At 37.2% G+C, this 11,276-nt stretch overlaps 1 long non-coding RNA gene across 1 annotated transcript; it reads left to right on the top strand.

The window, feature by feature from the left end:
* The first annotated feature begins 10 nt into the window (after window positions 1–10).
* On the top strand, window positions 11–1,053 carry LOC106727451. The gene is made up of 3 exons (XR_001363644.1): window positions 11–195; window positions 374–466; window positions 914–1,053. It is a non-coding gene; the product is annotated as an uncharacterized LOC106727451 (long non-coding RNA).
* The last annotated feature ends 10,223 nt before the right edge of the window (window positions 1,054–11,276 follow it).

Raw genomic sequence — 11,276 nt, 5'->3', positions numbered from 1 at the left:
TGGACCGAGGGGCGGCGGAGCCCCGGCTCAGGCGTCGCCTTCCCGCGGTGACCTTGAGCCGGCCGCCTCGGGATTCTCGGGGGTTTCTTCCCTCCCTGGGAAGGGCATGGTTTCTAGCTTTGCAGACCGAACACACACGGTGTTCAGACCCAGGTGGCCCGCGTGGGCAGCCCCAGGACCACGAAGGGACCACCGGTGTGTCCCTCTGGGGCGTGTTCCCACTCGATCCGGTGGACCTTTGGGGGCGGCTGCGGGGCTGGCCACGGAGGCAAACTGAGTCAGCAGTGAGGTCACCCCCGCGCAGCGCACGGGCTCAGAGGGGGGAAGTGGTCCTTCGCTCTAACTTTGCTTTCCCTGACTCTGCAATCCGCAGACGCTGGTGAATTTCCTCTGACAACGATGAAGCAAGCTGCACTTGCTGTTCCTTCTATGCAGCCACTTTGCCTTTGGCAAATTGGACCCATTTGTAAGCATTCACTCACCGATGGATGACTACAAGGTTCAGCACGGATGACAAACACAGGGGGTGTGATATGTGAGCACTGTGTGAAGTGTGTGTGTGTGTGTGTGTGTGTGTGTGTGTGTGTGTGTGTTGGGAGGCCACAGTTTACGCTTCTTTGGGACAGTGGCTATCAAAAAACACCTTGCCCTTTCAGAATAAGATGACTAAATGTGTTCCGAGATCATTTTCTTCAACAAGCCAAATATATAGGGAGAAATATTTTAAAATGTAGTTTTAGATTCTACGTCAAAATGAGTCATTATTTTAAGTTTAAGTCTGAAAGGTGTTTCAAAGCTCTTTGAAAAGAATATGTCAAAACAAAGTATTTTCATTTAAAAGATGAATATACTTTGGGGGGGGGGGGCGGCCCAGGGGGGGGGGGTTCTGATCTTTGTCTTTGATCCGCACAAGATGCCTTCCAGATCTCAGGTGCCGTCTTTCAATACCAGCAATTCAATTTGAAACCAACAGCCTGCATCAGCCTCTAAAACTTTGAAACCCAAATAAAGTCCTGGAGACAGTTTTATATAATACATTTGGAGTAAATTATAAAAAACAAAGCACCTCTATGGTGTAGGGTGTGTGTGTTTTCTTTTTGGCCTTTTAGTGTTTATTCTTCATTTAAATGTGCTTCGACGGTCAAAATCAACACAAAATTCTAAGTACTGCCTTATAAATTTGTATATTTGCAGAAAAGATAAAATGAATACAAAGTGGGTGAGAAAAATCAGTTGACTTCTATTAAACACAGACCAGCGTGCATTTTAAAAGGAGTATGTTCAGTTCAATATGAGGTTTCAGTAATCTTATTGTGATTTTATTTACACTGAAAAAACAGGAGTCTATATTTTAAAATTAACGCTTTATAAATATTTTTCTGCTGAAAGAAATATATTGCAATAAAGTTCATGGGTAGATCAATATACAAATGCAGCCATTTCTTAATATCCTACAAACTGAAAATCTCACAAAGGTTTTTCAGTGATATACACAAAAATGTAGCAAGCTTTTTTTTTTTTTTTACTAAAGTCATATAAACATAAGCATGTAATTATTGACAGTATGCAGAGAATCAGGCCCTTTACTTTGGGCAGCTCTGTTTCAGATCTGTCATCATTACAGCTCTTACCTTTTTCAGTCTTTGTTGCCAGCTAAGTGTAGTTTCTCTGTCATGTTAGGGTTCAGGTATAAAAATAAGGTCAGACCAGGTTCTCCCACAACATGATTATTGTTTCACATGTATTCACTCTCAGATAAACTCGAGGTCCTCCATAAAACAAAGGATTGTGTTAGCTAGGGATAAAGCCTTTGTGCAGAGGCCAGATGGAAAGGGATCGAAGCATGTGCAAGAAACTCCCCCGGGAACAGAGGAGCAGACATGAAGGGCTATTGCTAAGCAGAGCCTGGTCCCCAGCTTACACATCATGAAAAAGGTGATTGTGGAGAATAACGAGGATATTTGTGATAATAAAATCCATATTTGTTTTTAACATGATTGAAAATTCTATGAACATGAATAAGCAAAGCATAACTTTGAAGAAAGCTGAAGACAAAAGGATCATGAAAAATATCAAAAGTAAGAAAGAAAATTTTTAGATAATAGAAAGCACTATTGGGCAATTGTTAAGATAAATAATATGTATTGACAATTTGCTATTTAAACAATTATTTTCTTTAAGACTAAATAGGAAATAATTTTAACTTGGGCAGGTAGAATTATCCCAGAAATAAGTATAAGTAAATTATAGAATTTTAAGATGTTTATTACCAGAATACAGAGTGCTAAATTATGCTGGAACACAAAAATTAGAAGAAATTGAAGCTTCAGTCAACATTTTAAATTACATAACTACTCAATTTAAAATCCACATCCATTTTCCCAGGCTATTAGGTACAACAATAGAAATGCCACATTGTTTTTCCTTGTTTGAAAGAGCCAGATGGAAAATAAACTGGGCAAGCAAATGAAAGTCTCCGGGGATCACGGGGTTTGAATGACTACAGAAACCATACTCCAGTCAAGAACATAGTGTTGGGTAAATGTTCAGTGTTATTCTCATAATCTCTGTTCTTTAAGAAAAGATTAATATTTCTGCTCCATGTCTTCCCTCTTTAGATGGACTGTCTAAAATATCAAGTGAATAATGACAAGCCATATTTATCTGCACTGATTGAAATTTAGTATCATTTTTCACTCCTCAATTTAGAGAACCCCATATAATTAACTGATGAGCTGTCCTCGAGACAGTGCCATTTAAAGTCATCACTGCACTCTAATTGGGAAGAGAAGCTTTTAGAAAGTTCCAATTAGAGAATGTTTTTTGTTCTTTTTATAAATACATTCAAAGGAGCTACTGAGCATTTGGTTTGGGTTTCTTTGGGAGGCCAGGGGAGGTTGTAGCTTGGTTATTGTTTTTGTGTTTTTACTTAAGTAAATAATACAAGCTAAAGCTTCTTTAAATCTTGAAGAGTAACACGAAGACATAAGGAAACTGAATAGCAACAATGTCTGCTTTTGCTCATCATCATCCTAATGACTATTATAGAAACAGGATTTTTTGAATACTTCATTATTAATAAATTGTATTTCTACTTAAAGTCTGAAGGACTTCTTGATTTTCAATTCCTTCATATTTCTTTTTGAAGAGTCCAGACCTTTAAAATAAGTATCTTGACAATGTTTTTACAAGTTAAATATAGTAGTGTACAGACTAGATTCATTTCACTCATCAAAAAAGCGGGGCAAAAGACAAATTCAAATGGCTATGGTCACTCACTGTATATTTCAAGGCATTCTGAATAAAACCCAGATCTCCTGACTCACTTTCAAGTTCAAAAACTTCAGAGTTGAAGGGTTACTCTTATAGGTGGGGAACTGAAGCCCAATAAAACTTTTAACTATTCCACATTAGTTTAAATGGAATTTAAATGTTATTTCCAGCACTGTTCAGCATTGACCTTGCACGAAAATAAAGCATAAAACAAAGTAAACTAAGCTGGGCTTTCCTGTTGTTTACAAAAATGAGAACAATTGTTTGCAATAAACCAAATGAGAAACAATATTAAAGAAATTTTTAAGTTCAAGTTGACGAAAAAAATGTATGAAATTTTAAATCTATACCAGCCCCTATTCTATAATATTTACGTATAGTTCAAAAAGTATAAAGTTAACTCTCAAAAAATACTGTGTTATTTAATAGAGTGAGGCTGAATTCTAAGAGTCTAAGGCAGTGGTTCTCAACCTTGGCTGCACATTAGAATCACCTGGGAATCTTTTTAAAATCCTGATTTCAATCAGGCCCAGAAATCAGGATTTTAAAAAGATGATTCTAATGTGCAGCCAAGGTTGAGAACCACTGGTAAGGGCTCAGGAGATATTTCTTTTAGCTAAATAAAGTAAAACAGTGCCATCTGCTGACTAGAATGAAAAAAAAAAGTAATTGGCCTGACGCACCTGTAAAGTTCAAGAAACTGCTATTAGTTTATCCCATATATCTTTTCATCACGCTAAAAAGTACTATGCTGGGTGATTAATTAATCAGTATCTTGTACGTAAATTTGGGATTATATTCTATACTAGCATGTAGTTGTTTAGCATTATTTGAAAGCTGGCTAACAGTTAAACTCATCTATCAGTAATGTAGCCATATTTGGCTAAAACCACATTTAGTTTTATGGCTAAAATGAGTAAAGTTATTAACTTGGAATTTTGGATTTGGCATATTTTATATAAGGGTGTTTGTTTATGAATATAAAACCATACTGAAGTAACTTGGAAAATAGAGAATTTTAAAGTTTGATTCTTGACCTAATTATTTCCTTTTACAAATATTTGAGTAGCTGCTATGCCAGAAACTTGATTGCCTGCAGGAGAGTAAATAAGACCTAATGTCTGCCCTCGTATAGTTCACAGTGTAGTGAAGGAGACAGATGTAAACCAGAAAATATAATGTCTTAAGAACCATCATAGTGGGGCACACAAATCATTACCAACAGTTCATATAAAGCATAACAAGCATTTGCTCCTATTCTCCATTGCTATAAGTAATCATTGGACTTATGTGAGAACTGCATTTTAAACCTTTCGCCATGCATGGTGTTTTTGTTCTATTGCTTTACTTAAAAACCTCAAAAGACAGCATCCATAATACTTCAATTTCTCTCATCCCCTGCATCAAGTCTATTGCCAAGTACTGTTAATTTTACTTCCTAAAAAGGTCTCATTAACTCTTATTTCCATTTTCTCTGGCAATACCCTAGTCCAGTGGTCGGAAAACCGTGGCTCGCGAGCCACATGCGGCTCTTTGACCCCTTGAGTATGGCTCTTCCACAAAATACCATGTGCGGGCGCGCATGTACAGTGCAATTGAAACTTTGTGGCCCATGCGCAGAAGTCGGTTTTCGGAAAGGAGACAGACAAAACAAGTATACAAGATGAGTGTGGATGGGAGAGTTGGAAGGGGTCGACCTCAGCGAATGTACCTCAATCAGATTGAGGATGTTTTTAGCAAAGGCCAGCTTAGGAGTATCCTAATTAAGTTAATAACAATGTACCTACCTATATAGTTTAAGTTTAAAAAATTTGGCTCTCAAAAGAAATTTCAATCGTTGTACTGTTGATATTTGGCTCTGTTGACTAATGAGTTTGCCAACCACTGCCCTAGTCTCACTTTCACAACTGCACTAACCTCTTATCTGGTCTACCCACATTCACTTGGGCCCCTTCCAATCCATTGTTCCCACTTACAGATTTTCAGTGGCTCCTGGGACCTGGCACAGTTGGTCCACCACACCCCTCTCTAATGTCAGCTCACATCATGATTTTCTTGCACTTTCTCTGCTGCTGTCACTCTACCCTGCTTTCAGCTCCTTCTGCCACAGAGCCTTAGCACAGTCTATTCCCTGTCCCTTGGTTCTTCACTCATATTAAAGAAGCCTTCACTTGAACCGCCTAAGACACAAATCCCACATGAAAAATTTTCGAAGAACCACTCAACTTTTCTTCATAGCACTCATCACAGATGTAATTTTATAATTGTATCTGATATTACACAAATTATTTGTACAATTTTAATGAAGATAGTAGAAATACAATTCATTAATAATGAAGTACTCAAAATTCCAATTTTGGCAACACTCTTTGCATTCCAATTCATCCAGAAAAGTTTTGAATCAAGCAATTAAAAACTATCATAACTTAATGACGTATACTAATAATGGGGATGAATAAATTAGCTGGATTATTAGTAATTCCAAACACATACTATTTTCTCTTATTGGAACACTGTGTTTTTTTTTCATGTTTCTTTCCTATGTGTCACAATAAGACTAGAACACATAATTGTTTTCTGCGTACTGTATCTAATTATCTCAATCAAAATTCTTGCTAATTTGGGGGTGCACTATATTCAAAATAATATTATTTTGGAGAGAAACTACAAATAAAGTTAAACATGGAGCTAATTTTTTTCTAGATCTTCTCTATCACTAAAATGTTTGTACCCTAGCCAGTTTGGTTCAGTGGATAGAGTATAAGCCCATGGCCTGAAGGATCCCGGGTTTGATTCCAGTGAAGGGCACATACCTCGGTTGCAGGCTCGATCCCCAGCCCTGGTCGGGGCACATGCTGGAGTCAACCAATTGATATGTCTCTCTCACATTGCTGTTTCTCTCTGTGTGTCTCTACCCCTTCTCTTCCACTCTCTCTTAAAATCAATGGGAAAATATCCTCCAGTGAGGATTAACAAAAAATAAATAAATAAAAAATTAAATGTTTGTGCTTCCTTTTTTGTTCTTCCTCATCTCCTGAAATTTCTGCCATCATTATGTGCCTATCAAAATCAAGTTGAAGTTTTGCTGTATTTTAGAAACTTCCAGCCAGTGAGTTGGGGGTAAAGAGACAATAACAAACAAATCAACAAAAAAACACAACCTATAGTTTCTTTGCTTTATTTATTTTTTTTCTCAATAGCTTAGGTTTCCAAACAGAATTAACAAGTAGCAACTATTTTCTTGCCTTGTCCAGAAGTTAAATCATTCAGGATTCAAATTGAGGTTGTATACAATTAATTACATTTTATATACAATACTAAACATTCATTAAAAAATAAATCCAGCCCTGACCGGTTTGGCTCAGTGGATAGAGTATTGGCCTGCCGACTGAAGGTTCCCAGGTTCGATTCTGGTCAAGGGCATGTACCTTTGTTGCAGGTACAATCCCCAATGGGGGATGTGCAAGAGGCAGCTGATTGATGTTTCTCTCTCATAGATGTTTCTAACTTTCTATCCCTCTCCCTTCCTCTCTGTAAAAAATCAATAAAATATAAAAAAAATAAAAAAAAATAAATCCAAATTTAATTTAATGACATCCTGTGATAGTTAATTCTCTGTGTCAACTTGACTGGACCCAGAGAGTTGCTTAAATGTTATTCTGGACGTGTCGGTGAGAGTGTTTCTGGATGATATTAACATTTGAATCCATAGACTGAGTAAAGCAGATTGCCCTTCCCAACTTGGGCGAGTCTCACCCAGTCTGTTGAAGGCCTGAATAGAACAAAAAGGCAGAGTAAGGGAGAATTTGTTCTTTGTGTGACTGTCTTCAAGATGGGACATTGGTCTTCTCTCGCCTTTGAACTTGGATTTGGACTTGAACTTACACCATTAACTTTCCTGTGTCTCCAGCTTGCTTACTGCAGATTTTGAGACTTCTCAGCCTCCATACTGTGAGAGTCAATTCCTTATAATGAATCTCTTTATGATAACTATGTCTTATATCTCTATATATCCTATTGGTTCGGTTTCTCTGGAGAACCCAGACTAATACACATACCATGATATGAAAGACTGATTATAGGTACATGAATTTTACACTATTTAAACATTGTTATGTTGATTGATTTTGGTTTTAAATTCCACATAATTGTATCTTGTATATGCATCTATTCATAAAATAAGAATGAACACACACACACACACACACACACTCCTTGGTCCTTTAAACATTTCCAAGTCTCTTCACTATTCAAATGGGGGCGGGGGGAGGGGGAAGAGACCTTCCAATCGCCTCTTTTTTTTTCCCTCCACATAGAATTAACAAATAGTGACTATTTTCTTGCCTTGTCTGCTTTTTAAAGGAGTGGTCTTTTGTACTCCATTTATACTCAATTTCTTCACTCAAATCCCTAATAGTCAATTGCCTGTTACTTTTCCACTCTGTTGAAATAGCTCCTATTAAAGGCACCAATTATCTCCTAATGCAACATCAAATAATTTCCATTTATACTGGAGGTTTTCTATTCTTATTTTGGAAATGCTGATACTTTCTCTCCCTGGTACTCTCCACTTCCTTAGCTTGTATGACATTGCTACTTCCTGTTCCTTTCAAATTTTCTACCCATTCTTTCTGTTTCCTTTACCATAACTGTTTCTTCTGGCTGATTCTTACAGTCATTGCTCTCCAAGGTGACACTGTCATTCCACTGCTCCTTTCAGTAATTTTTATGATTTCAATTGTATACACCGATTACATAATTTCATATCTCCAACTTAGACCTTTCCTCATACATTCAATCTCATATCCAATTATCTGCTAGATATTTTGTACTCAACTCTCTAAAACTAAAATTATTATCTTCCCGAAAACCTATTCCTACTCTTATTTGTTATATATCAGTTGTAGTAGTCTTCATTTAACCTTCTTCTTCATGAATGAAAATGCTAACATAAGCAATGTCTGTGACATATGGGGAGTGTACTAAATTGCATTATTTACAATTATTGTTTACAAGTATTTGCTGTCCATCCCTAGGGCACAATAAGAACTTCCTTGCCTTATTGACACCAGGTTCGACCATATGACTTTCTCTGGCCAATAAATTGCAAGCATAAAAACTTTGTCCCTTCCCAGCAGATGCAGAGGAGACAGAGCATAGTTTTCCATGCTCTTTTTGCACTATGCTGGGGTAACCAACTACATTCTAGGTGCTCTACCAACTTGGTGCTGGAATGAAGATGAAGCCAACCTGCCAAAAAATAGTAGCATGACTAGAAATAAAGCTTTAAGATTACATTCATTGAAATTTTGGGATCATTTGTTAAGCACAACACATCTCGGCCTATACTGACTGATCTGGGCCTAGAGAAGTTTTAGCTGAAGAATTTTATACCCAGCTATGTAGTTAATGATGTGTAAGTGTAACAGAAAGGTGTTCTCTGATATGTGAGTCCTATCAGACAACCTTTATACAATTTATAAAAAGAAATGTCTTAAATATTTCTCCAAAAAGTAAAATATGAAGCAAAATTAAGAACTAATGGGAAAAGAGGGTCTGAAATAATTGTTCGCAAACACTGAAACTTGGTAAAAGAGTGATACTGAAAAAAAAAATGGTTGAGAATCTGTTTATAAAGTGAATGCAAACATCATAAATAATTCTTAAAAGGAAAAATATATAAAACATTAATATTGTAACACCTAGGATCTAAATACCATATGGTATTAACAAAGACTAACAAGTTGTAAAAGGAGGAAAGTTTACTAATATAATTGTATCCAATGGAAAGAATTAAAAACATATCATTTTCCTCTCAACTCTGATTATTATAGAAGTAGGGGTTAGATAATTATGTTAAAATTCTTATACAGTCTAGTAGACGCTGTTAGTTCAAGATGGCAATATAATGACTTTTTAATTTCATTCCCCCTCCTTGAAACGTACAAATAATAATAAAAATGTTGAAAAACAATGTGCGGGGGCGGGGGGGAGAAAAACTCTTCTTCAATGAAACAAGGAAATGATACAACCCTAAATTACCAAATAGGAAGCAGGTTTACCAAACAATGAAGTGAAATGGGGGAAGAGGCTCATTGCTGAGAGCCAAGCATGCCTTCTCTAACCTTGAGCAGACCACAGATTCCTCTCAACGGAAGAGGCACAGTCTTGAAAGACTGTGATTTGAACAGTAAGATCTTGGCCTTGAGGAGCCTCAGAAAAAGTGTAATGTCTGGTTTGAAGGGGCACAGGAACAAAGAAGACACCAGGCTGGCTTGCCATCTTGACAGCCTTCAGCCTGTCTCTGAGCCAAGGAGATTCTAGAGCGAAAACAGAGTGAGGGAATGAAGAGAGGAGCCAGTGAGCTCCCATCACTCCCCAACCCTACACAGATTTTTGCCAATAACTCATGGACAAGTTCTGTGTGTCATGGCAACCACTAGCTGAAAGGAAGGCAGGGAAAACAAAATAGCTAAGACAGCTTCTGTGGTAGAGACAGGCAAGGGAGAAAGGTTAGTGAATTTGCAATTTCTACCACTCCAAAAAAAAAAAAATATCAGGAATCTAGGAATAAAACAGCCAAAAAGAAGAGAAAAGGGAGATAAGTGAACTGCAGAAAGAGAACGTGGAGTGCACAATATATTACCTAATAGCCCAAGAGTTAAAGAATACTGTATATCTCCTCATGGTCTCTGTAGTGTTTTGAATAGTGTCCCCAAATTTATGTCTACTCAGAACCTCAGAATATGACCTTATTAGGAAATGTCTTTGCAGATGCAATTAGTTAAGGTAAGGTCATATTAGATTAGGGTGGGCTCCAAATCCAATGACTGATATCCCTGTAAGAAAAGGATACACCGAGACACACAGGAAAGAAAGCCATGTGACAGTGGAGGCAGAGATTGCAGTGATGTAGCTACAAGCCAAAGAATGCCAAGAATTTTAGGGAGCCCCCAGAAGCTAGGAAGAGGCAAGAAAGGATTCTTCTCTAGATTCTTCAGAGGGAGCATAGACTGGCTGACATCTTGCTTTCAGACTTCTAGCCTGCAGAACTATGAGTCAGTGCATTTCTCTTGTTTCAAGCCACTCAGTTTGTGGTACTTTGTTATGGCAGATCTACGAAACTAATACAGTCCTCAAGAAATTACATACAACATGAATGTGGTGGGCAGACCCTACAGTGGTCACCGTGATGTTTATGTCCTTGTATTATCTTCTCTCCTTGAGTGTAGGCAGGACCTGTGATTTGCTTCTTACCAATTGAATTCAGTAAATGGGACAGGATGTATATGATTATGTATATGTGCTTGCAATTACATAAGATTATAACCCATCTTGTTAGGAGACTCTTGCCGACTTTGAAGAAGCAAGCTACCATATTGTGACTCCACGTCATATGGAGAGGGCCACAAAGCATGGACGTGAGGGTGCAGTGATCAGCAAGAAAAAGGGGTCCTCAATTCAGTAGTCTGCAAGGAGCTAAATTCTCTAAACAGTAGGCTGAGTTGAAAAGCAGATCCTCCCCCAGTCAAACCTCAGATGAGATAACAGCCCTGACTGACAACATAATTGCAGCCATTGAGACCTCAAAGCAGAGGAACCAGCTAAGCTGTGCTCAGACACCTGACCCACCAAAATTGTGAAATAAAAAATATGTGCTGTTTCAAGCCACTAAGTTTGTGTTAACATCATTATGCAAAAACAGATAATTTGCACAATGTTCTCTGTAGAAGAAGAGCTTGAAAAGAGAGGCAAGAGTTTACAATAATAATTTAAGGCATTAGAGGATGGAAATATTGAGATGGAAAAACCTCAGAAAATAAATAAAATAGATTAAAACCCATCTTAGAAAAATATGTTAAGGAAAAATCTTGACAGAATATACAATTTAAATAATGAAAAAAATACATCAATATAATAATAAATAAATTTGATATTTTAAAAATATAACATATAGGCATAAGGAAGAAAATAGATTTCAAGAAGAAATTTGAGGAAGAACT

Source organism: Myotis brandtii, unplaced genomic scaffold, assembly GCF_000412655.1.
Source record: "Myotis brandtii unplaced genomic scaffold, ASM41265v1 scaffold424, whole genome shotgun sequence".
NCBI lineage: Eukaryota > Metazoa > Chordata > Mammalia > Chiroptera > Vespertilionidae > Myotis > Myotis brandtii.
Note: the sequence above shows the minus strand (reverse complement) of the source record. Positions and strands in the feature narration are given on the sequence as shown.